This window comes from Bombus affinis, chromosome 1, assembly GCF_024516045.1.
Source record: "Bombus affinis isolate iyBomAffi1 chromosome 1, iyBomAffi1.2, whole genome shotgun sequence".
NCBI classification, from domain to species: Eukaryota; Metazoa; Arthropoda; class Insecta; order Hymenoptera; family Apidae; genus Bombus; species Bombus affinis.
The window spans coordinates 16084361-16112123 of NC_066344.1; the positions used below are offsets into that span (position 1 = coordinate 16084361).

The 27763-nt window shown below is 37.9% G+C and overlaps 1 protein-coding gene across 2 annotated transcripts in view; it reads right to left on the bottom strand.

Annotated features, from left to right (window-relative positions):
- LOC126919385 (protein Wnt-4-like) overlaps nt 1-27763 on the bottom strand; it is a 78952-nt gene that overhangs the window by 50332 nt on the left and 857 nt on the right. The window lies entirely within an intron of this gene.

The window sequence follows — 27763 nt, forward strand, 5'->3', positions numbered from 1 at the left end:
CATTATAGTAGACGATACGCGAAAGCGAAAAGAACAAAGATAGGTTCAGTGATTTTGAGTAAAGCAACATTAAGGAACTTCTTGTTGCTGACTGTTGGAAATGTTTTGCAACATACAGTAACAGAAGGTTATGTTATATCGTTAAATCTATGCTAATAAAATAATTAAATAATATACACGGTGTTTCCTGCCAATATATATGTGTATGTAGTAACAAAAGATAACAAGAGGCGGCGAAAGACTGTTGCTTCAATGGGAACTAGAATAGGAAGAATACTGTATTGCCATTACTTCGTATTATGGTCGAATTTGAACACGTGAATTATTTAAACATTTAATGTGAAACTGAATTACAGAATGTTTTACAAAAGATCCTACTGCCAATACGATCGAAATCTCAGACCACCCTATCGCAAAGAAAGGTTAGAGAAATGAAATTCAAAGGCCGCGTAAAAGCGCCCGGAAAGGCTGTATCACTTTTAGCGAGTTGAAATTCCAAGACTGCTCGTAAAATCGTTTATCCGCGTACAGTTGACGAGCCTACCTTTACTCCTGCAATACTGTCCACACGATTCTCTGTTCAAGAGCTATCCACCGTCGACTTTAGGTCTCGATTCTCGTCCCATAAATATTATTCAGATTTGCATTCCGTGTCTTGCAAGAATTTCGAAATTGGTCGAAAGACAATCTCACGAGTTCCCATTGATAGAATTTCTTTCTCGTGGAAATATTTGGTGCATGCACGGAGGAAGTGGACGATTCCGCGTCTCCTCTTGCGATCTGGCCTCGATTGTTGCGTTCCGCGACGAAAGTGGAGTGGGGATAAGAGGGTGGGGAGGAGTCAAGGATGCACGGCCACGCGAACGGCTAGGATTCCAAGGAAGACCACTTCGGCGCAATCTACGCCGGAACTCCTCTCCTGGGAGAGAACCAGACCGTCTTTTCTTTTATCTTATTACGCCGAATATTACCTCCGGTGATCGGCTTTTCGATGGAAACCGTGTTACCCGGATTATGACTATGTGTATACCAAATTGATCTTGCCTTTGGGTATAATCTTGAGCTGATGAGGTTAGGGATTGATTTGTGTATAGTAGCCGATGTTTGGAGTTGAAATTGGATGGTTGTTGAACTGGGAAGTTCATGATAAGTTTAGATTAGGCTTGTAGCGTGATTGCGTAACCTTAAACACTACAATCTGTGTGACATTAATCGAGTCCTCAAACTTATTGAAAAATACCTGCGCAATTTATTTTGAAGGTTATACAAGTCAAGGGCGATTATAAGATTGTTTATGATCCTGACTCTAACCTTAAAGTACCATGTAGTATACACATATTGTGTGAGTGAAATAGTATGACACGTTCGATCTAATTTTCGCTTCATCGTTATTTCATTATTATTTCACAAAAATATAACAGAATTCCTCTTCCGTATCACATAACCATGAAACGGATTTCAAAAATTAGAAAGGAAACCCCATATAAAATAAAAGGTTATGAGGATCAACTGCCAACAAGATTTCACTTATAAGAAACTTTCCGGTATCGCGAAAGTATCATTGCCACTCCACAGAAGGATAATGTAACTCTCGATGCAAAGAAACTAACCTCATTTCCAACCACGGAAAAGTCAATTTCACAGTGTACACCCGCTAGATAAGATTCCGCGGACACGCGTCGCGGCGCGCTGCTTTATCGGTAAACGGCTGCACGAAAAATTGTGGAGTAGGTAGGCAAAGCCTAAGAGGAGGACGTAGTCGAAGCGAGCCCGCAACTTTTCTGGCAAGAAGGATCGATCGATCGGCTCCGTCCGGTCGCTCACTTTCTTTCTTTCCTTCTCCCCATCCTCCTTCGTCCTCTCCCTCCTCAATCTGAATTCCCTGTTTCTCTTAACAGAGAGGATCTGTGCTCCTCCTTTTATCTTGCGCCGCTTTATTCCGAGTTTCGCTATCTCCGGCATCTCCGATAGATGGAATCGTTTCGTTTCGTTCACTCTAGCCGTTGATGCTGAACAAGAGGACCGGGTCCAAGAGGCGGAAAAACAGCGGCAAAAGAGAGGAAGCAACGAGAGAAGTTGGAAGAAGCCAATCTCAGAAATGAATATGACTTCTGCAAAATTCACGGAACAATCCGCGGGTCGCTGAATGCGACTTGTTTGTCTGTTTGTTTGCGCGCCTATTTCCGCTCTCATCTATATGCACGCACATTGCTGTCCCGCGTGGCCAATGAACACGTAGCGTTTGGCCACTCGACGAATGTGACTGGATCATGTTTCGGTCTAAGGATCTTCATATATGGAGATTCCGACTGTGTGAAGGAAAAGACAGTTGATTGGTTAGAATGGGAGATTCGATAGGTTGGAGGCAGAGTCGAGAGTTAGAGGTTAGGTATACGTTTATTCTACGCTTATGTGTTGTATTGTTTTGTAGGATAAGGTAGAAAGCGAGAAAGGTCATATTGAATACTGCCGGTTTCTTTGTCAACTTTATTATAACAGGGATCTCTAATGACGATATGCTGCGATTAATATAAAATCTAATCGCCACGATATTAAACCTTAAATGTTCTTTATAAAATTTCTAACCTAAAAGGAAAATTTTAGAACTTGATTTAGAATCTAAATATTGAACGATATTTTCTTCCGTAAAGTATTACGATAATAATGTTATATTTGCTACATCGGTTAATCTGCGTTATAAATTAACAACCTAAAAAGATTTCAGAAATTAATTCAGAGCCTAAATATTTAATACCATTTTCAGCTATACAGTACTACAATAACGTTACAGTTCGCACACCAACGAGCTTTAAAGCGCCATTAATAAAATCATCTTCGCCAGATGCAACGTCACATAATAATCCAGACGAAAAAGAGAAAACGCAGAAGATGGATTCGCGGACGAGAAAGCACGCGACCAGGCGTGGAGATGCCACGTTCCCGCGGGAGGAACTCCAACCTTCTCCCCTAACGAATTCTTTCCTGCGATTTGTTTCTTTACTTTCATCCGCCTGCAGCCTCTTCCCCTTTGGTCTCGCCATTGACATCCACAAGTAGAATGCTGGAAACACACCGACCATGCTGTTCTTTTTTTGTCGCGTTACTGGTTCCCCGATTCGTTCGACTGGTGGAAAAGCGTGGAACAGGTCGACTCTTGATCAGTTTCTTCTCTTTTTGTTCAACAGTGGTACAGTTTTTCCGTCACTGACTCGACAAACCCGTGCGAAACGGTCGACCTGGTTGCCTGGTTGTTTTGCCCTTTCTCGAATTCCTCGGACATTGTTGCTTTTATTCGTTGGAATGCGTTTCACGAATACTATAAAATATTATTGCGTGCATCCTTTGTTCGGGTCGTTAACACATGTTACGAATGATTTCACGTATCGGCGATTCGAAGTATCGGCGACGCGATGTTTATACGAATGCGAATTCCACAATAAGGACGGTAAATAAGTTAGGTTATGAAGAAACATATTGGCAGATTTCTCTTAAGAAGAAAGGCGACTATGGGACCATGAAATTATAAAATGGATGAAGTAGAACACAGTTGTAGCGGACATAGTCTTATATCTATAGTTTGAATAAGAACTTAAGCACGCGATAGCAATCCTTGAAAGAAAAATCGGTAAAAAATTAGAATAGTATAAAAGACACAAAATATATTATTTGGGGTTCAATGAAGAAATCAAACAAGCTATTAAAAGAATACAACGAACACGTTAGGAAAAATGAATTGATACAAAATCTCTATAAAATGATCAACTTTAAAAGATTACAACCTCGCATATTCGATCAAGAACAGGGGACACCGAGAGACACGAGACTCTTACGTTAAAGTACCGACTAAGAAATCAAGCAAACCCTCAAGGAAACGCAACAGATAGGGCCACGGAGAGTCGGGTCCTAGAGTAGAAAAGAGGCTAAAGAGGCTATTAAACTCGGAGGAACTCGAAAAACCGAGTAAGAAACCAAGTAGAACGCTCTCGAAGGGGCAAAAGCCTGGGGGAGCGAAGAGTGTCCGACGAAGAGACACGTGAACAACGATCGGTACAGATCCTAAGTGAAACGGAGAGACAAAAGCTCGTGCGTGTGGGGTGGGCAGTTGGCAGCACTTGGCTGCATCCTCCACGAGGAAGCTGTCGAAGTGGAGGGTGCAAAGAGGAGGCGGAAGTGTAGCGGGTTGAGAGAAGAGCAATCGTGTGCACCAAAAGCGAGAGAGAACGGACAAGCATACGAACGTGGAAAGCCTCTCGACCGAGTGGAACACACCAACCAGCGTGTACGAGCAATAGAGCGGCCATATAGCGAGGCAGGAAGAAAACGAAGAAGGCACTCCGGTACACTGCACACACTTGTAAACGAAATAGAATTTCGGGGTGAAAATGGCAATCGTGTACACACATACGGTGTACTGTACCGACAATGAGCAGAGTCGGGCACTTTCCACCTAATAAGAGACGGGGATGATGAAGAATTAAAAAGAACGAAGGGAAGAGGAGGAAGAAATAAAGAAGAGGCCAGGCACACGCGAGGCGACACAGAAAAAAGGTGGACCGAATCGAGTGGTAGAAGAGACCGATACGTAACTAGCCTTAGTTAGCTGGCGACGATTGGTCGAACGACCCAAAAAGGGTTGGATTTTCGAGAGGGCAACGCGGCGTAAAGGGTGGAGCGCTCGAGGACGCTCGAGACTGCTGGAGAAGCGGTGTAACAGCGTATGTGGTACGCGATGTACGCGTTCCTGGGACCAAAGCATCGAGGGTGCAGGGAGGGGCTGCAAAGAAGGGGTAAGAAGAGCAAACGAGAGTAAGAGAGGGAAGAATAGAAAAATAGAACGGAAGAGAGCGGAGGAAGCTAAGGGATGAAGCGGTGTAAGCACACGACTAGCACCGCACGCTCGGCTTTTCTCCGCTCGAGTGTACTTCTTTCTCCTCTTCTTTTCTCTTCCTTTCCTCTCCTCTTTTCTCCCCTTCTCCCGCTCTACTCTCGACTAGGAGAGGAGACGAGACCCAACGACGAACGTACAAGCCTCAAGCTTGTTTCCCACAAGCTTCGAGCTCGAAAGCTTGTTAGTGAGATTCGCCATTTTTCCCAACCCCTCCCACCACCCCTTCACTCCTCCCTCGAGCATACAGGCACCCTCCTTCGCCCCTACTTCTCCGTGGGCACGTACACCTCTTGTACACCGCCTCCATGTCATGGCCCCCTTTTTTCTCTCTCTTGCTATAAACCAGAGGAGAAGAGAAAAGATCGGCCTCTGCCTCGACAAAAGGTCGACCACGAAAAATCGAGCTACCGGGCAAATCAAGAGTACCCTCCCCATCAGCTATTTTTTTTCTCTCCTCTTCTTGCTTCTCCTCATCTTCCATCTCCTTCTTACCTATGATTCTTTTCGGTACTTCACCCTGGCATCTCTACCAAGGTACCTTCCACCCCTATGTATATATGCTGCCCACTCGATTTCATCCCTACGCATTACGCCCCAGTTACCGCGATTTCCCCCGTCCTTATACTCTTCTTCTGCTTCCAGGCTCGAGTTCTCCAACCATTCGAATAATATTCCGGAGAAAGGAACGACGCGACGACCCGGCGAAAAAGCAGCCAGAAATGGAACGCGAGAGGGTTAGAAAGTTCACCGAGGGAGAGCAAGCGAGAAAAAGAGGGAAGAAGAAGTAGGAAAAAATGGGGAACTGGAGGAACACGCTAGGACTCTAGATTCTAGCTTCTTTCTTCTTTTCTTCTCTCTCTCTCTCCACCGCTCCTTTCGCGGTTTTCTCGTACTCCAGCCAAGTGGTATAGGTGGACCAAACAAAGAGGAACGCGGAGCAACCACTGATTGAACGTTCCTTCCTTCGTCGTATTTTTCTTCTTTTCCAAGCTCGTTCGCTGTTGTTCGACCGTGAGTCACCGACCGAACGGAAATCACCTTGCCATGAAAAAGAGACGATGAAAAAAAGAAGGCTACCCCACGGAGGGCCGCGTATACGCAACCGAGTAATGACCTCCTCCGACAGCGCCTCGGGCCTCAAACTACCTATATACCTACGTACATACTCGGCCAGCCGCGTATCTATCTATATACATACATATGTTATATAGGGTCAGTCTGACATGGAAATGGTCAATTTGTCTGACGAATGTGCCCCGCTTCTTCTGCCACGCTATTCTTCCGCCGAGGCCTTTGTGCATGCTCTTCGAGTAATATGTCAGTCGATCACCGTGAACAGCAGATGGGTGGATGGAAAAATTGTTTGAGTTGTCTAGGGATTTTTTTTTATCGCAGGATCGTGCAGAAGTTGGTGGTGCATGCGGGTGAATGACTTTCACTGTAGGTTTAGGGGGTTTTACGAGAGGGGTTAGATAGGGTTTGACGTAATTGGTATAGTTGGAGGATGTTCGCGATGGGAGAATTTATGGGGAATTTTAGGGAACGAGTTTCCGGCTAGGTTTAGGAATTTTTTAGGGGAAAAATGGCGGCTTAGTTTGCTTAGATTTAAATTAGGTTAGACTGGATTGGTGGATTCGGATTAAACTAGGATGGGTAACTAGATTTTGGTGATGAATTTTACCGAATGAGTTCTGGTTATGTTTCAGAATTTTCGGGGGAGAAGTCAGATTTGAGCGTAGGCTACTTAACTTGGATTAGGCTACTAACTTAACTTGGATTAGATGGGTAGATTTAGATTAAATTAAGGTGGATAGCCAGGTTTGTATCAAATTAGACTGGTGATCTGTAGGGTCAGATCGGATGACATATAAAACAGAGAACGATGTGATTGTTTATGCGAAAGTAAGAAAGAAGTATATAGAAGAAAATTTTGTCATTCTCGACTTAATTTTCGAGCAGATCGAATTTGAAAATTTATCAAGTATATTTGAACGTGGAACTAAATAATCGGCAGAAGGCCATTATACGTGTGAAAATAAATGGAAAATATGGAATAACATCTTCCTTTCCCAGAAAATAGACTCTGACTTATAATTAAATAAATTTTCAATTTCTTTTCTCTCGGAAACAAAGCGTCTTGTAAACAAATTTCATTCTACATTTTCGACAAGTATACTGATAAATTTGCAAATTCAATTTTCTCGAAGACTCGGCCAAAAGTGAACCAATTTTTACATGAAGTTAGTCTGGATAATTGGAATGGATTTTCTGGAGGAATTACTACCGAACAATGTAACTGAACAATCTTTTACTTACCCACGTCGGATGAACATTTTTCAGCATTTCCAGATAAATGATCTCTGTTATTAAACTTAAAGATTTTAATAAAATAGGATTCAAGTTACGCTTGATTCGAATTAGCTTAAGCTCATTTTTCAAATCTATTTATCTATTAAGTTAAATAATCTTCCAACGATAGCAAAATAAAAATTCAGCTACATTTTCCAACCAATATCTCATTTCCTAATCTAAATGGCAGAACTTCCAATTTTCTTTTCAGTTTCCAATAACCAAACTCTGAAACGCTTCAACAAATCCGGCTACTAAGCAAAAATCATGAGCCAATCTCATGAACGCTTTTGAGAAAAAAGCTAAAAAAAAAAAAAAAAAACCATAACCGCTTATCGACCAAGACTAAAATCCATATTTACTTATGGCATGAGCAAGCAATACCCGAAAAGGGTGGCAGGTTAGGGAAAAAGAGAGCCTAACTTCTACCTGGCTGGCAGCCTTCTCACAATGCTTCAACAGAAAGACCGACCAACCAGTTTGGTCCCGGTTTTCCGCTATCGCAATCGAGGTAGGTCAAACGGAGGGTGGAAAACCCCTCGAGTAGTTGAAGAAGCTTCCAACAAAATACCTTTGAGTCGTTCGTCTATAAGGATCTGATTCATCAAACTCTCGAACAATGAAATGGAATCGTTAAGCTTGTCTAAGAAAATCATCCTTAAACTTGAGGAGATCGAAGTGGAAAAATGGTTTTGAATAAGGCAGGCAGGTTGAGACGTGGATGTAATAAGAGATAGAAGATTTAGATCGGAACTTACGGACGGCGCGCGGCCAGCGCTGGCGATCGCCGTGGACGGAATACTTTTTCGTTAGACCGAACTCTGGTGATTGACTATTCAAAGGGCAAATCGTAATAAGTTATAGTAATTCTTTTGCGCGAGATTAAATGATTCGAGAGCGTTATTTTGTAGTATTAATTATTTATTACAAACATTGAAATTTACAGTAAACTAGAAAACAATAAACTAGGAAACTAAATTTAGTAAATATAAGTTAGCAAGTTAATAATTCAGTCGTGTGTGCAAAATTTCAAAACAATTATCGACACATAATCCGACATCTTATTTTTCACACAAACAACACATTTTCTTCTTGATAATTAGATGCGACTGTCCGCGAAACAGGTAGACAACTGTTATAACGAGGCATTATTGGCATTTGTTTACTGCCGTTACTAACCAATGCATTTATATTTATCTCACACAAACGTAATAGTATTACTTCTGCGTAGGTGTTCGGAAAAATTGACAAACGCATATATGCGTCCTTGGTCCATGCCGGGCGCCTACAGAGAACGCATATATGTGTCCTTAGTCCACACCGATAGCTTTCGCCGGACGCATATACGCGCCCATAGCACTCTAAGGGTTAATCCATCGAGGATTCAGTGGCGAGATGTGTAAAAGTTGTATAGAAACGTAACAATATTGAAAATTGTTATAGATAAAATAACGTTAAAAAATATATATTTGTTTTTTACATGTTGTCTTTTTGCAATAAAAAATTGTACTAAAATAAAAGCTGCTCATTATACGAATGAGAGAGACGAAAAGGATTATCATCATTATATAAAAAAGCATTTCAGTAATGCTAAAGTATATTCTTATTTTTATTGTTTCTTCTTTTCTCTTATCTTGTTTCACTTTCTTCTCTTTCGTCCCTTTGTTTTATTTCGACGAAAGGTGTATCGCATTGGTAATAATTAATGCGCGCCATTCCGCGCTGGACGTGCGAGCCTTTCACGTGATTCCTTTCCCCGTTGATGTATAACGCAATTATACTTATAAGTCTGTATTAGCCAACTACTGCTCGCTATGGATGAATACAAATTGATGTTTCTGGGCTACAAATTGCGTTCGACGCTGCACACTCTGCTTTTGACGATGTTGCTTTAGGCTTTGACCATCGATAATCAGAATTTTGCTTGCTCATGAGAGAAAAATCTATCGTTCCTCGACGAAAATAAAACAAGTTTACGATAAGGAATCCACCTGCGCTTCATTAACAAATAAAAAAAGAAATAAAATTACAAAAAACAAATCTTAACATTCTTAAATATTTTATTTATTTTAGAGAATCGAATTAATCATCAGCGCTCCCTTACAAAAATACAAAAAGTAAGAATAGTCTTGAGAAGAAATCTACCCACCCTATGAAAACAGGCAGAAGAAAAAAAGGCACAAATTACAAGTAAATATTCGGCAAATATCTGCCAAAAATAGAATTTATAGCAGTCATCCTTCATAAAAACAAGAATTAAATAAATCCACTTTTTCACAAAAAAAAAAAATAAATAAATAAATAAAATGAAACATATTGAGATAAATCTATTCACATAATTCACATAATTTACAGGCAAGGGTTCATCGAATGTTTATTAAAAGTAGTGTGGCGGCACTCGACAACAAATACCGTCATTCGACGCTAATTCGTAACGGACACGGCAGCGTAATTGTTAGCGCCTTAGGTTTCGAACGTTCGGGGCCCGAGTTCGATTCCCGGCGCTCGTGATCCGATTTTTCTTCCACGCACCAAAATAGAAGAATAATTAGCAGTACCCCAGCAGTGACATCTACAGCCGGCAACTACAACCATCACGGACAAACATATATACCACCTATTCAATAGAATTCATCAAATTCAGCATTCACAAGAATGAAAAATAAAACAAAAAATCCTTCCTTACATAAAAATTACGGAATTGATCCGAATCTATAGACAGAAACCTACTGACCCTGGGAGAGAAAAATATAAAATTAAAGAATTACCTTGATGTTATCTGTTTAAGAAGAAGTAGAATTCACATAATGCAGCCTCTTACAAAAATCCAAAATAAAATAAAAGCCGCAAGAATATAAAGTCTACTCTGCCTACTATAATACTCCGTTTGAACAAACCAAAAAAAAGAGAAGAAAAAGAAAGAAGAAGAAAGAAAGAAAGAAAACAGAAGGAATCAAGAGAAGAAAAAAGCACCAGAAAAGAGGGTTCCGCGTAGCCAAATAAATGCGTACGCGGAATCACGAGCGGCATCATTACACCCGACGAAGGAGAATGTCCACTAACTTGTCCATTAATATTAAAGAAGCGAGGTGCAGCCACGCGAGGGGTTACAGAACGCGGGCAGAATGCACGAGGATAGATTTAGCATCGCGAAACGCGTGTTAAGCACACGTTCGCCTACGCGTATAATAACCATCCAACGTAAACGCGGCCGTGTCCCCGTTTAAATCGTAAATAAAGGAGCGGCGTTTTCCGAAAGTTACTAGTCAACGGGGGTTGATTTTGACGCGACGCACGCACGCGTTTTATGAATCGTATCCCTCCGAGAATACGGTCAGGTTTTCACCACGTTAATAGTAAGGATTACCGTATATATGAGTCTGCTTGTGAAGGAAATATGATGACAATTAATGGGGCTGTAGTGAGGATAGTTTATCGACGACTGAATTATTAAAAGAATAGTTGTATATGCCTAATAAATATTTAAGATCACGCGTGGTGATCTGTTAGATGAATTTTTGTGATGGGTGTGAAGCTTGTATATCTTTTTGATGCATTTTATCCATTTTGTTGACTGTTTCAATTTTATTCATTAATTACGAGTTGATTGTTGTTGAAGTTTTTTTACATATACGTATTAATAATTATCTGTGTCCTGCTCTATAAAAAAGATGTTAGTTGCATAACTAATAACGATCATATAGATAATGAGTACAGTTAATGATCAAAGGCAAATAACTCTTCGTTCAAGAATTTGTTCAAATATTAAACATAATAAAAATACGTCATTTTCTTCGAACAATCTATGAACCTTTTTTCAAAAGCCAAGGACAATCCCTTATCTCGTGAATCTTTATTCCATTGTGAAACTCAATAAAAATTTATTACACCCTCTAAACAACCTCGCACCCATTCTCCAAAAACCTAACCTAACGACATAAAAAAATGGCTGTCTCTCCTTAAAACTCAAGAATTCCACCCGAATAAAAAAGATAACGAGAACGATATGAGACGTAAGCACCACCAACGAAGATAAGAATTTTTCAACGTGTGTAAGCGTGGCCGTTTAAGCGACAAAGAGACAGACAAATTGTCAATGGGGGATTAAAGAATCCTCGTGCATTTGGCAGGTGGTTAAGCACTCGACGAGGCATATACGGCCGCGCATTACCGGCGACCATATACACTAGCGAATACAGACCCGGACAAACTCATACAAACGCATATACACGCGAGAATACACACTTATACGCTTACACACAGATAGACTGAAACGGATGATGCAGCACGTGGGCCGCGATCTTTTCGAAATAATTTAGGGGACGGAATCTCCCCGTATATACACGCATCTGCACGGAGTTATTTATGATGGATTAGGCCAGGATTTAAGCCACGACTAATTTATGTCAGGCCACGGGATTGTCGACTCTCGACGATCTTCTCTCCCCTCTGCCTCCCATCACACTATCCACCGGGAACGAATGAGAGTGTATAAACTCACCACCGTGAAGTATCTGAGCCGACCGGTAAGCCGACCGAGCTGTCCTAACCTCAAACGCAGCCAAATCTTCGAAATTAAATAGGGAATAAAATAGTTTTATAACAGATTTACTTTTAAACCTGTAACTTTTACTAGATTAGGTTATGTCATAGACGAGTTGATATTATTTCTATAGAAATGCGCTTTTCTGGTCATCATTTAAATTATGCAAAAATATGTTAAATTATACGAAGTTATTTGAAAGGACTAATATTTTAAGATTAATAACTGAAAGAAAGATGAGGATACAGTAAATCACATACCTTGCTTTTCACAGGACAATGATTTGAAAATTCAGTACGTTGTCCGTCAATTATCAAACAATAATATTAAAACAGTTTTCTCAATAGAAGAAAGGACATAACCTAACTCAGTTACTCACATCTAACCATGGATTCAAACAGTCTGTGTATTTAATAAAATCAAGATAAACTTCCATTAAATCTACTCGAAGATTAATAAAAATCAATAAAATCAAATATAATAACCAATATAATAATAACATGCATAAATCAAAATAATAAAACCAATAAAAGAAGAACTTGTCATTTAATAGGTTAACCCTCTCCAACAAATATAACCTGACCCAGATACTTATCTATATATTTTACAGTCAAAAATCATTTTTCATTAATTACATTTGAACAGCTGTGAAAATTAAATAAAGGAAAAACTCGCCATTAATAGTTAGGCTAATAGTAGTTTAACCATCGCAAAATCCGGTTTTCGTAATCTCGCCAGCAACCTGTTTCTGTGGTCCAAACGGAACCGCGTTTCTTCCTTGCTAGGTCCGTCTGGCCTTTCCACGGACCGTCCGGATCGGGTATGAAATTTAACATGAATAGAGAAGGAGCATGGCGGCGACAACGACTTGACTCTGCACCCTTCCCCGCCCTGTGCGTCCCCTGTATTATTCAGGCTGCCATTATTGGACCCCTTGGTCCGGCTGCGCGACACGCTCTCGCCCCCGCGGGACAACGCAATTGCATCTGCTCGGAATGAGAGTAGCCGTACAGACAGAGATATAGCGACTGAGCGAGCGAAACAGAACGTAGTGGTTGAAGTGGAGGGGAGTTGGTGGCTGGCCACACGGGCACACAGAGACCCGTATAAGGAAGGAGGAACACGGATCGGCCGTTTAAACCCTCGCAAGCCCCGCTACGGATCTAGTTACTTAAGTTCGCCACGGATAAAAGGAGAGAGCGTGTAATTTATGGCCAGCGTGGATAACGTGCAAGAGGGTGAGAAAGCACAGGAGAAGACGGAATAAAAATGAGATGCTGTGCTAAGGGAAGAAGAAGGAAAGCGGTGTGCCGTGGTGAGGGTAAGGGGAAGAAGCGGGGCCACGGAAGTAGACCGAAGTCGATCGTGACTATTGCGATTGCGATGTGTTTTATTTTTTCTTGTATTGCCAATTGAAGCTGCCAGAAAGAAACAGCTCCACTTTCCAGGGATCTGATTTAAGTAAAGTCGAACAAAATCAAGTCGTTGTTCTAAAAGCGTTATAAATTAATATTCGCAGGAATAATCCTTTACATTTTTTGAATATGAAATCTATTCCTTTCTTCTTTTTCCAATAAATAAAATTTAAATATTGGACCTCGCCCTACTTCCTATTGTTGTAAGTTTTTCAATTGTTATTTGTTTAGGTTAGGAAATAATATACGACATAATATAAATAATATAAATGTTTCCTGAAATAGGGAATTTTTGGAAATACAATGTTTTTGTAGCGGTCAGTTGGTGTTACTTTTTGTAGGTACTAAAAATAATTACACCTTCTGCAGAACAATTCTTGTGATTGTTATTTTTTAATATTAAAGGTAATCATATCTCTTCGAAGATTATTACTTATAATTGTAATAGTCTTGTTGCATTATATGTATCATTATTTTCTGCAATCTATGATTAGAATGTACTTTTATTGTGCTAAATTGCTACTTTCTAGCGTGAAAAATAATTATATCCCTTTGAAGAGCGTATCTTGTGATGGCAATGTTTTTGTCATGCACAATTGTTATTTTTTCATTATTAAACATAATCTTCTGCTTCTAAAGAGTGATTTTTGTGATCGTAATAATCGTGCAGCTATTATTTTTTTAGTTTGAAAAATAATTATATCTCTTTGAAAACCAATTCTCATAATTGTAATGACTTTATTGCACTGTGTTATTATTTTCCAGAAGCAGATGTAATTTTACTGCTTCGATTGGTCTGCGATTGAAATACTTTTGTTGCATTGAATTGTTAGTTTTTTTAGTATTGGAAATGTAATTCTATCTCTTTGAAGAGTTATCCACGTTATTGTAATACCTTTGTTGCGCTCAATTTTTTATCAGTAAATATAATTGCATCTTGAAGTAGAAACTCCTGTAATTGCAATATTTCAGTGCATTATATAAGAAAAAAATTGTATTCTTTCATAACTGCAATACCTTTGTAGCATTTATATATTATTTCTCAGTATTAAAACTGAATGCATCTTCTTCAAGTCCATTCAATAATTAAAACATTTTCTTAATGCTGAATCCTTGCCTCTTAATTGTTTTATTATTATTTATTATTTATCTTTTCATTCCAGCTATTTGTATTATCACAAATGGCAATCACGATAGTTTCCTCCATTGAATTACTATATTTTTCATTTCACTGAAATTCAACCAAATAATAAAAACACGAAAACCGAAAGAGACATGAATAATTGCATAGCTAACTGTAGTATGTACAAGCGGAAGTGGATAAAAGGATAACAGGATAAATTCCATTTGAAGAATATTCTCGAGTTGTGTTCCTCATCGTAAACAACGGATATTGGCACGTGTGTCTTCCGAAGGCGTGCCTTCGCAAGCTATAGGACAGGTTAGTCGTAGCAGAACGGCAGATAGCTGAGAAAAGGAAAGCGCATATACGTTAGACTCTGAGTGATCTATGGCCCAAGATAAACTACACGTTCAACAAGTATGTCTGGTCGATAGTATTTTGCTGTTGCTTCCGCTATTCGCACTGACTGCACCAATTTTTCTTTCTTTTCTTCGGAAACTATACTACAGGAAAAATGTTTAATTAAAAATAAATATTAACTTGTTTGTATCTTTCATCATTATGAAATATAGTAGACAATATTTAATGATAAATATAAAAGATAAAAATATACAATGCAAATGAATGAAATACGCGAAGTGCAAGTGGCCGTTTTCGGAAATTATTAAATTTGAATTTTGCAACTACGAAACTTCGAAATTTAGAAATTTGAATTTTGAAACTTGATACCTAGAAACTTCAAAATTTCGAAATTTGGAATTGCGGAACTCTAAAATTTGGAAATTTAGAACTATGAAATTTTGACATCAAAGTTTGCACGTCGTGTGTGCGAAATATTGAAGTTCAAATTCCAAGAGTCTGGAATCTTGAAAATTAGAAATTCCTAAAGTTGAATTTTTTACCGAGTAAATTCCCCAAAGGATATTATTTAATTACCGCAAAAATCATTGATTTTTCAATTATATATTTTCAAGTATAACTACGCGAAACAGTATCCTAACCTACAATTAGAATAACACGAATAAAATGAGTCTAACTTTAAGTAGAATCTAATAGCATATATAAAAAATACATAAAACATCGATGTATCGATTGAGTTTGCAACGAGGGGATGAAAATTATCGAAGAAACGAGCCGGCTGTGGTCGTCGACCTATTATTCGTTCGAATTTTTCCTGCGAGTTATTATAACGCAACAATGGCCGCAGGTTCAGCGCGATGTTTTCCCCATTCCCTTGATTGTTTGCACGCGCACACGCTACGGCTAATTATTTCTATAAGGACGCATTTCGGCGCGTAATTAACCAGCCAGGGGCTGCGTCTATTTACTTTGGAACGGCCGTGGTTTATCGAGGCTAGTGGCACACGAAACTTTTAATTACGTTGTTTGGACGCGTGCTGGCCTCAGCTCTCCGCGGACCCGATATTTCCCGCTGTGATGACTCTAGCGAACCCAACCGGCAAAATTGAAGCCGTTAGAAATTAATGCGTTCGCTTTATACGCTTCCGTCGAAATTGCTTACTTCATGACTGAAACGTGAGATTTCGAATGAAATATAAAAACCTTCGTTTATTACAAATGAACATGCGGAACCTGTTTTTGAAAAATTTTAATGCAAGCGGATGGTAGATATATTTTGTTGTTAACCTTCCATTTCTTTGTACGAATAAGTAAGTGCATGTTATAATTTGTTATATTTTCTCAGACCAACTCGAAAAGTGCTATAAAGCACGAAGTATAAGTATAAAGTATCATAAGCAATTTCGAAACATTAGGATTTTGAAATTTGAAATTCAGAACTACAATTTCGAAGTTTTGCATTTTGGAACTTTGAACTGATAACATCTAAGGTGCCATCATAGTAAAATGATTATTTAAGAAATAACATATAACCTAAAAATTGGATACCTATCCATTTACATTTTTAAAATATCATAAGATTGCTTACTAGCAGGTATTGAGTTATTAGCTACAATGTAGCTGTTTTTTAATAATTTAATATTCTGCTGCTATTCTTTTGTTTACCTATGCGAATAAAAATTGCAATTAATTGCCTTTTCTCAACTTGATTTGGAAAGTAAGAAGATAGGATGCCATTACAGCAAAATGATTATTTGATCCTCTGAAGTATCACGTGACTTAAAAGTTACTTATCTACCGTTTTACATTTCTTAAATATTACTTTGTACGTATCATAATACCAGGATAACTATCGAGTTTATTACTGTGCAAAAGCAAAATTCCTGATAGGAGTTAGAATTAAAAAAGTATAAGATAAAGCAGTCGTAAAAAAACTGTTGCTATACCGGTAAAATGAGACCTCTGCAATATCAACCAATGAGGCCATCAACAAGTATCAAAGGATAGCGTCTTAACCTAAAAATATTAACCTAAAATATTGTATGTCACCTTGTCACCACAAAGTTACGGAAGACGAGACATCCATTTATTTTCCTCCTATTTGTTTAGACATGCGCATTCAGATATGGTACACTCTTCGCTTCTTAAAACGTTAATTATTAGGTCGTTCGAAAAGGTTCTTTTGATTTTTTATTAATATGTTATTCATTAGTACGTGAGATAATGGTCCTTAAAGAATATTATTTTAGGAATTGTTATACAATATATGTAATATAATGAATAATAGTAATTTGCGATAATAATTTTCATCCCTTAAGAGCCCATCAATACTGTTTTTAGAATTATTGTTTGAATTCTTAAAGATTGAAAGACATGTTCATTGTTAAACCGAGGACTTATATATTTATGTATTAAATAACTCAGGTTTATGTATTTAAATATGCAAATTAAATATGTAAAAATGTACAGGGTATATGCAATATGTAAAAGTACAGAATATATGTAAGATTGAGTATTTATTATAATATATAAAGGGTGAAAGAAATTCTTATTTAAGTTTCACTTCTTTAATCGTATCCAGAGAAGTATAAAATTGTATGAATATTTATAATCCATCTCTAGTATGTATTAATATTTCACTCTACAAAGAGAAGAATGATACCTACAAGAAATTACAAGAAAGATGATACATTCCTGATAGCCAAAATATTAGGTCGTCCGAAAAGTTTCTTTCGTTTTATAAGGAAATAATGGATGCACATTTTCCGTTTTATATTATTTTATCGAATTACGTATGATTCATTTTGTTCTATCAAAATAAAGGTCACAAAGCTCGACGGATTAGGTTTCATGTTTGTATAAGGATGCATTGTTGCAAAAAGCGTGTCTGTAAAAGAAAGACACTTTTCGGATAACCTAAAATAACATTTCTATGATTATAACATAAATAGTTCATTCACATGAATCGCTAATTCTTAGCTAATGTATCGCAATTAAAAATTGTTAGCTACTCTATTGTAATTCAACGTTGTGATCAATGAAACGAAGAGAAATCTGCTTATATCATAAAAGGCCAATTTCGTAAGAGGCTGTGCATATGTATGTACAGTGTCTACAAAAGCTATTCGTACAAACTCTTATTTTCCAATGATGTGTTTTTTTTTAACATCTACATTTCATTCTCACAGTATCCAATTTTTATAGTCATATATGAAACTACTAAATGATATGAAATTTAATATACATAGAGCAAATTAGTTAAATTATGTAGAAGTCTTTTACATAAATATTTTTTGCCGACACTGTACAAAACTTATAAAAAATCGGCAAGAAACCGCAAAGGTGATCGGATAGTACCGTAATTTTCGCGGATTTTTTGCGCTGGCGAACGAGTCCTGCGGTGTCGTTAAGAGAATGGATCCCATGGCGGTAACCGCGGCGTGCCAAAGGAAATTACGAATCGCTGAAACGACGTATGGCGTCGCGTGTGACGGCGACGTGCCGTCGCGTATATACGCACGCCTAATGGACTCCCTTTTCTCAGCCGTTCGACGGTGTGCAAACGCAAACGGCTTTGATGCGGAACGTGTTTCCTAGAGGCTTCATTGAAATCCGACAGTTAACGTTCTCGTCATAATCGTTATGGTCGTAGAACGTCGATTTTTCCATAATTTCTTTCCTTTAACTCCTTTCAATTTCTTGAGAATTTTTCATTTCTTGGTTATGGCTGATTTTCAACGCTTAATCTTTGGTCTTAAATATTTAATATGTGTAAATGTTCCTTGCAGCGCTATTAAAGCAAAATGTAATCAGTTGAAGAAATTGCTATCCTTTCAGACTTAAATATTTAAATTCTAATTTGAATTTTAAATATAAACTATAAATTCTGAAATATTATTTTATTATACTTTATATCAAGCAGAAAAATTCTGTCGCAAATATGTAAATAGGATGAATTCTAGGCGATCATTCGATGGTCATAGTGAATCTAACATAAGTATACAAAACCATACGTTTTCTAAATGAAAAATTTTAACTTAATTTCAATCGTGAAATATTGAATCTTTCATAATCAAAGAATCCTGGTTTTCTATATAGGAAATTTTAATTTTTTATAGAATCATTAGCTGACATGTAATTACTTAACCTATACAAATATCCACCAAAACCTATGTCCCAAAGAGGAGAAACGAAACTTTAAGAACAATGGTTTATATATAATGAGAATAGTACCAAGTTTCGATACTTAAGAAGAGTGGCGCTGATGACAAGGAAAAGTAAACATAAAGAAGTGAAGTAAACTAAGGAAAGGACAGGTCATCGAACGAAAACTTGAAGAAGAAGAAGAAGAAGAAGAAGAAGAAGACTATGAAGAAACGAATCGTGGCGGCGATATTCCACTAAAAGAAAGAAAGAGAGGGAAATAAAAAGAAAAGAAAGATAGAAGATGGGAGAAGGAAAGAAAACAGGAGAGACAGAGTATGTCGTAGCCATCCCCCAGAGATAGCCTCTTCGTTATGACAATATATCTGGGCCCCGAAGGAAACATTGGCCGAGAAGTCCTGAAGGTATGCTCCGAAAGCTTGCGGCGGCATCCTTTGTCGGAGATTCTTCGAGCGAGAGGAGGAAGCCGCGCGTAGAAAAGATCACAGCCTACCCCCACACCCATCAACATCGCCGTGCTGCGCCACGTAAAACGAGAAGTATAGACACGCTAAACAAAACAGGACGCTATTAGGTTTTTGCCGCGTTCTGGTTGGTTTATAATTTATATTATCCGGTCAGACGCGAAACAGTAACGGAACGGTTCTGTTCAGATAAGATTATGTTTATATGTTTCGATAGATTATAAAATCTCATTCAAATTTTCATCACTGCATATCAATTCTGAATTCGTAGGAATTTCTATATTATTTCTATACAAAGATCCACATTTCGTTGTTTCTGGTTTTAATTTTATTATGTGTTTTCATTGTTTTAATTATACAGGCTGTTGAAAAAAAAGAGAGCAGATTTTCTTACCTTCAAATCAATTGAAGTCGACAAATAACCTAATCTTAAATAGAAATAACTAGTGGAAAATAATAAAAGGAATTGTTAATGAATTGTTCAAACTTTTAAGTAAACGATACAATGATATAAGATGAATCACCTGATTATTCGTTTTTAAATGAATAATATATATAAACTGACCTATCTACGTACCAGGATCCAACTTGAAAATCCGCCCTGTATCTTTAATTCGTTTCGATTGGTTCGATTCGATATCGACGGCGATATAAGGATGTTGGAATACGCCACGGTCTTCAAACGACTTATCTAGATGATAAGACAACACCAATCGACGTCGCGATCTTAATTGCCCTCACCGGACAAACTGTTTCCAACGAGAATTCTACCACTGGTATATTCCATCGAACGACTATAGGTGGCCAGACAAAAAGACAGAAGACCGCTATCTCGATCACGCGATCCGTAGAAAATGAAGACACCCAGAGCCTTTTGAGGCTCCCCGCCACTTTTTGCGAAGTGATGTTAAAGGTCTCACATATATTATTCCCTCTGAGCATTACCTTAACTGCTATATGCGATTTTTGCGGTGATTTACGGTCGCGAGGAGAAAGCTATGGGGGGAAGCAGTACAACTTTTTCCTTGCGGCTGCCGATAGTATTTGTTTTCTATCAACGGACTCGCCTAACGCCAGGTTTAATTAGGACTAGGAGAACATAGTAGGGAGTGGATCTTAGGTTGGTCAAAGTGTCAGCTGTAATTCAAAATAAGCGACTTCATGAGACCGTGATTTATTGCTTGTTTGTACTGTGATTCCGCTTTGTTGCTAATGGCGTTATTATTAGCTTCTCTTGCGCAATAAATTACTAATTAATGATGTTAATGAATCGAAAAGTTGAAAATTGCAGGTTTTTATTTTATATTACGCAAGGCAATCTGACTAAAGACAGTTTCGTGTATTTTATCCCCAAATTTTTTATTCTTATGTAAAATAATTTATGTATGAATAATTTAAAACAATTTATACATAATTTAAGTTGACAAGAAAGTTCAGAATACTGAAAGACAGATTCTTCTGTATCGAAAAAATCTAAAGATAAGTGTTTAATGGGATCAGATAACCAAAATGGCGTCATAAAAACCGACAATTTAAGTAATCCAATATGGCGACTAACCAACAGTGGTATGGCTGAAAACCTATTTGACGTCAAATAAACGAATCAAGGACTGCAATTTTGTCTATGGAAGCTTATTTTCGGTTCCCTTAGAACTTGTTAATCAAAAACAACGAATCCAAACACTCCTTATCGGATCGTGTGGAAGCAAATGGTCAGCCATATTCGCCAGACAACCATTGCGTCTAATTCCATTACTTTTCTGACAAGGGCTGAGGAGAACGGTGCCCTCGCGGGAACCTGTTATCGGCAATGTTGTCCGCTTTTATGAGACACGAAACTGGTATGTATATATGTTTCTGTAACTTTTTATACTAACCTTATAAAAAGTATTACGATAAATGAGAGGAAGTAGTATGACACACAGAGACACTGTTTTAACCATATCTCATATTGAAACTATTAGGTTATGGTTACCCTGGATACGAATTACCATGACGAATGTAACATCTGAACAAATGCATATACTCGTAAGAATTTATATAGGATGGTCCACAAAATATGGGATCCACTTCAGGAATTGGTGGTACACTAGAAAACAATAAAAAAATGTTCATAGAAACGTGTGCCTACGTATTAAGAAAATAACCAGATAAATGGCAAGATTTGAAATACATGATGATCATTTTGAGCATCTTCTATAAAGTAAATAAAAATGACAGAAACTCGTTGTATTTCATAAATAAGACCAAATAGAATATACATTTATATGAACTTTTTCACTATTTTCAGCTATACGATCAATTCCTGAAATGGTTCCCTAATACTGCAAAACACCCTGTATATTTAATTGCTCTGACGTATTCGTCAGAACACATATCCACTGTAACCATAACTTCCTGTTACTTACAGGATGAGTGCTTGGGCTTTCAATAAAGCGACGCTACCGCCGCGAAAAACAACGACTAGTATAGGGGTCGTCTTGACTTTATCCTGCCATTGAATCTCGCAAGTAGGCACAATTTGGGGTTCGACAGGCTCCTACCGACGCGTTGCGAGGCAATTCGTCGACGTAAGAGCGCGCCCTGTTCGTAAACCTACTCCCTCTCTGCCTCGCACACGCTGCAAACGTCAATCGGATCTATAGAAAGGTAGCCCATTTGCTCGAGTTACGAGCGTGCGTTAAACTGATGGAAGCTCTTCTTTTCCATAGGCGAAGGACTTATACGACGGTCAAGGCGGCCGGAATATGGCCGGATTAAAGCTCGCGAAATAAAGCAACGACCTCTGAGAGGGAAGAAGATTGAAAGAGAAAGAGAAGGGCAAATCGACGTTCCAGAGATGACCGAGCAATTTAACGGCGAAACATGGTCGTGGAGAGGAAGGTCGCCACTCTCGCTCGGTCGTTAATACGAATTTTAATCGCTCGTCGTAAAGAGATCGCGCGTGCAACTATAACGCGTTCGAATGTTTCCAAAGGTGGAAGGGGGGGGGGACATTCGCGCGTTCGGGCAATAAAGATGCTTTTATTAAATCTTGTTCTCTGTTCATGGTCGATACTCCGTCCCGTCTTATCTGCCTCCCCCGCTTTTGTTCCTACGCCGCACTAAAAACCTCGATGGTTTACTTTACGACATACTGTTCGTCCTCTATCCCTTTATGGTGATCGTGACTATTCGTGACGACTGAAAGGACAGCGCCAATGTATCCTATGCCCGGTGAAATCGTTTCCGTCGTATGACGCGTACTCACCCGCCGGCGGATTTAGACGTGAACGGACGTTCTTTAATATCAAACTGGTTTGTTTAATGACCCTGTACTTACTTCTTTTTTACCATACCGTTATGCGGCACCGACGCGATCGTAACAGTACATAGTATTGTAAAACGACGGCCAGGCGAGGTGTCACTCGTTTCACCGCGGAAATATTATTTCAACTTGACAAGCGTTTCAATGAAAATCTTGTCTTACTGGCTGGTTCTCTTGTACGTGTCGTGCTAACGTGACAGTTATCGACGGATCGCATGTTCACAAGAATCTTATTAGATATAGTTACCTACATATTCTTTGCTTGTGATAATTTTTGGTTTTCGTGCTGTTATTTGTGTAATCTTCGTGTTACAATGACTGTAACCTATCGTATATTGCTTGAAACTATACAGATACGAACAGGTTGATACTCTTCAGTTGAAAACGACTTGGAATTCGATCAATAAAATTAAATTCACTTACCCTATTCTAGAGAGCTTCAGTTAATGATAATCACTCGACATTTGTCCTCTTCCTATATTTCATATTCAGAATCACCAAACACAATACGCTCCACAAAGGGAGAGGTTAGGATAACTGACAGCGATGAACTTTCGAACAATACTAATGATATTCCACTATGAGGAGCATCTTTCAATAACAAGTACACTACTCCAACGCAGCATTCGCGACGATGGTAACCGACAGTTAGACGAAGTTTATTGAAATAATTGAACGGTCAATAATATACATTAACACTAAAGCCGAAAGAGTACATACATAGGGAGCCGCCATTACGTTTCTTTAGACACAAATCTTATAATTACATATAACGTTCATGCAACTATGTATAGGACATATGTATATTATATAATGATTTTGAATGAAAATTTAGAAAACAGAATTATCTCAATTTTTTAGAGATATCAATGGTATCTATATGTTTAATAGACTATGTATTCCTTATACACAAAATGCAAAAGTAAATAAAATATTTGAATTAAATACTCATTATAATATCTAAGAAATAAAATAAATCTCTATTTAGGTTAAGTACTTAGATTTAATACTATGTATATATAAATGTACAGCAAATACAATAGGTACATAAGTACGTAATCTAATGACCAATCATAAAATATATGGATAGGTAAGACAAGAAATATTAATCTCATAAAAAATTCATTAAAAAGATGAGTGAAACAAAATTGGTTTCTGGATCAAAAAATGCACTATCGCGCGAGTGTTAAGGAGGATTCGCTTCGAGAAATCTCCTAAAGATGGTACGACCGTGCGATCGACAAAGTTGTCGAGGGGAGGGGGAGGAGGCGGTGAAGCAAGAAAAGCCAACGACTATTTGTCCGTTAAAGCAAGGCTAACAGGCGCGACTTAACGTGAATTATTAAGCGTTTGCAGTTCACGCGTCGCGTGTTCGCCCAGACTGACTGAGCAAGATAAAGCGACAGGCGAAGAGACGCGAATCGGTATATGTATTATGTATATGTAAGTATATACCGGAAGGCTTGGTGCCGCCAGCGAAGCCGATTAATCGCCTCGAGGAACCAGTTTGTCGGAAATAAAATCTGCCCGGTGGAATCGTTGCTTGACCATAAGACGTCAACGTGCCGGCCTTCTTGTTTTAAAAGTGTGCCCTGCAGGGGCGCGTCGACACCATCGACGCGCTTCGCCCGGTGCATCCTCTATGCCGGCGTATCATCGCTATCATCGGGGCTTCCCCCGATCGTGCATGCCACTCGCGTGTCCGATCGAAAGGGATTCGTCGTCTATAAGGCACTTTAAACCGGCCAATTTTACGTTCAACTATTCGCTACTCTCGTGACTTGCTTACTTTCGTAACTGATAAATAGGCACGTCAAACTGTGTTCTTTTTATTTTTCTTATATCTTATTTTGGCAATTTGAATATTTGATTTCCATTTTAAAATATCAAGTGAACTTTTTATTTTTGCGTATGTTCTTATGAAAGTAACAATGTATGTTATTGCAAATTTGTATATTTTTATAGAAATAATTTGTATCTTCTATATACGTAGTGTTCACGCTATTTGTCCTCAGTAATCTCTATTGTTAGTGATAAAACTGTGAAAAATAGCGACACTGAGTACTATTGTGTTGTAGATTATTTTGCAATTTTTCCAACGCAACCAATAAAGATAAAGGAATTGATATATAAATATTACTAAAAAGTGATTTTAAACCACGTTACTAAAACGAAGAAAAACACGGATACTGACGATTGGTGAGACACGTTTGAGATTATAGCGAGACAAATACATATAGGTAAACAGCAATCGGGCGATATCTACAAACAATAGGTGAAACGATCTGTAGAAAATTGTCCTTCGAAGCAGACGTTTCGTCATCGTCTCCTTCGTATGTACGTGCCTTTCTATGTACGGAAACGTGAAACGCGCACCTTTACGCTCGCGAATATACATATCTGGCTGCGCTTTGCCGTTGGTGTATTTCAAACGCTAAAATAAACGCTTACGCCGCGGAAACATATCGTTGCTCCTATAAAAATGCCACCATAATCTCGCGAGAGTCCGGCCTCCTATCGAACATGCGTCTCACGCTAAACTCGATCGGTTACACGCACGACTTTCGCAGTAGCTCATTCTTTTGACTGTACTCTCTCGAAGGATCTTGCGAAAACAGTCTCGCGAGATAAATTTCTAATCATGCTAACTAACTTGTATAGAAGTACATACACACACCGGATCGTTAATCATACGAAACATGACCTCTATTGGAGATGAAAAAAATTGTTCATTACGGTAATAAGTTTCATAAGAACAGTCGCGATAGTCATGTTACAGCGACGATAATTAATTGGCAATTGCATCAAATGAAATTAGAAGTAAAACCGTGGAGTACCTACATATGAGGAAGCTTAATCGAGTAAATCAAAGTCGGTGATGTAATCATTGGAATATTTTTCTTAGATTATGTAGAGATATCGCTGAGAAAGGATTAGGTTAGGATATGCACGTAGGAAATGGTAGCCAATTTACATTTGTGCTTTTTACTATATCTCTTGGTATGGGAGAAATTGCATAGAAGGAAGGTAGAAAGAACATAATTCGAGTATTATATCTGTTAAGTAGTTCGTGTAATCTATTTCAGAGTTTTTATTTTCTATTGTCACATCAAATTGGTTTTTTGTTTACAGTATGTTTAAGGGAACATTTTCTGTGAAACATTTTGCATTGCGCATTGTCTCACTGCGCATAAGTTAAGCAAGAGATTATCGAGTCTTAGAAATTTGTAATCTTTATAAAACTATTATAATGAAAATCATTACTAGTTCAAAAAGTGTGCTAATTCACGGAGGAATTACATTCGTTAATCCATATACATAAATAAGATTTGACAAATCTAACTCTTCATATGCAAATCTAACCTAAACCTAGTGAGTTCTATCAAAAGTAATCGAATGAAAACAAATCAGTAACATTTATCAATTGTATATTGCTAAATTTAATGCTAGATCACCGTATATATCAGCACCGCGATCGCAATTTTACAATACAATGTTTCCACATTGTCCAAAATTTTCGTTTGTCCACTTTCATTTGTTCATAAGAAGGTTATCGTCAACTGAAGATTTTAAAATATTTTACATCGGCGCCCCTCGAACATGTTCGTTGATTTTTAAATGGTATGTAATTGTTCACGGTTTTTTTTCATTTCCATTTAATAGTAATCTTTTTTTTCATGGGTGAAAAAACGAAAAATATAGTTGGACAAATGTGGACAAATCGTAGACAAACGAATGCTATTTGGTTTGTGTAGAACTTGGCATGTGGAGGTGCCAACTTCACTCAGTTCATAAGTAGTAGGTTTCAGGCAACTAGCGATTGACTGGCCATGCGTCTCCCGAAGAAAACTATCACGATCGGAAAGTAGAGAGTTCTACGCGAACGGATATTCCGATCGGATAAATGTAGATCGTAGATAACCGGGTGGCGCGCGACCGGCCGCCGGCCGTCTCGTTTACGCCGACTATCACGAATTACTGTCGCACACTTTTCACGCAGCAGATTGATCGTTTATTATGTTTGACGTTGGGTTTTATGGAACATATCGCTGATAAACTTGTTTCTACTTTTCTTTCTTAATATTGATATTTCTACATTGCAAATGAGTAAAAATCGAACACTGCAACATGTATAAGATTTGATCTAATATCTGAAAATATTTCTTAATTTACACCTGTCACGTCGTTCGCATTAAAATGCGGCTTTCTCAGGTTGTTCCTTAATCGCCAAATAGTATAAAAGTATCTGTATCTTTTTGCTGCTGGTGTTGAGTATTTTTCCAGTTATAGTAATTTAGAAAGAAAATACAAGAATGTTATATAAAATAAACAAATAATAAATAAAGAATTGAGTGATAGTATGGAAAATTTTATTATTTTTTATGAGACTAGCGCCATGTTTAAATAGTTGGTGTATGTCTGTAAACTCTTCGCTGTTACCTCAGCAACGGCTATACAGCATAAATATTTAGTCTAGTAGTATGATTATACCTATTTGGTTTTTTCCATACTTTTTAAGAATCATCCGATCCCAGTACCGCGTATTAAATTTCTTCTCATCACAGAGGATACCATTATGCCAAAATTCAATAAGTTTCAATACATACTTATTTTTTAACAAGATCTGATCTGTTTCTTCTCTTCACAATTACGTTATCTTCGTATACACATACATATAGCTATGAATAATTCTATGAATCACTATACTCGGTGCATTTTAAACAGATCAGATCGCACAAGTTGCTTATCAAGTCAAAAACCAGTGTTATAGGTTAAGTTGAGATATTGTATGACAAAACACGTTCGCGTTTTCCACGAAGTATTTTTATCAACTGAAAAGGTGTTCGACGTAACGTCAACGTTAGTCTTTGTCACGTTGACTTCCACGATAGCCATGCAGTGACTAAAAAATTTTTATGACTTACATAACCGAAAGATAAAAAGTGCGCAAATATAATACAATGTTTTGCAGAAATTTAATCTTACAGTGTATGGTATTTCAATTTATTGTGGCTTCCAAGGCAAAATATATGTAATTCGTGTGTGGTAGTCAACATGTCAAAGAACGAAGAAAAGAAAAATAAAAAGATGTAAATCTTTATACAGTCGGCAGTGAATCGTATGGAGATGTATTTAAATTATTCGCGACA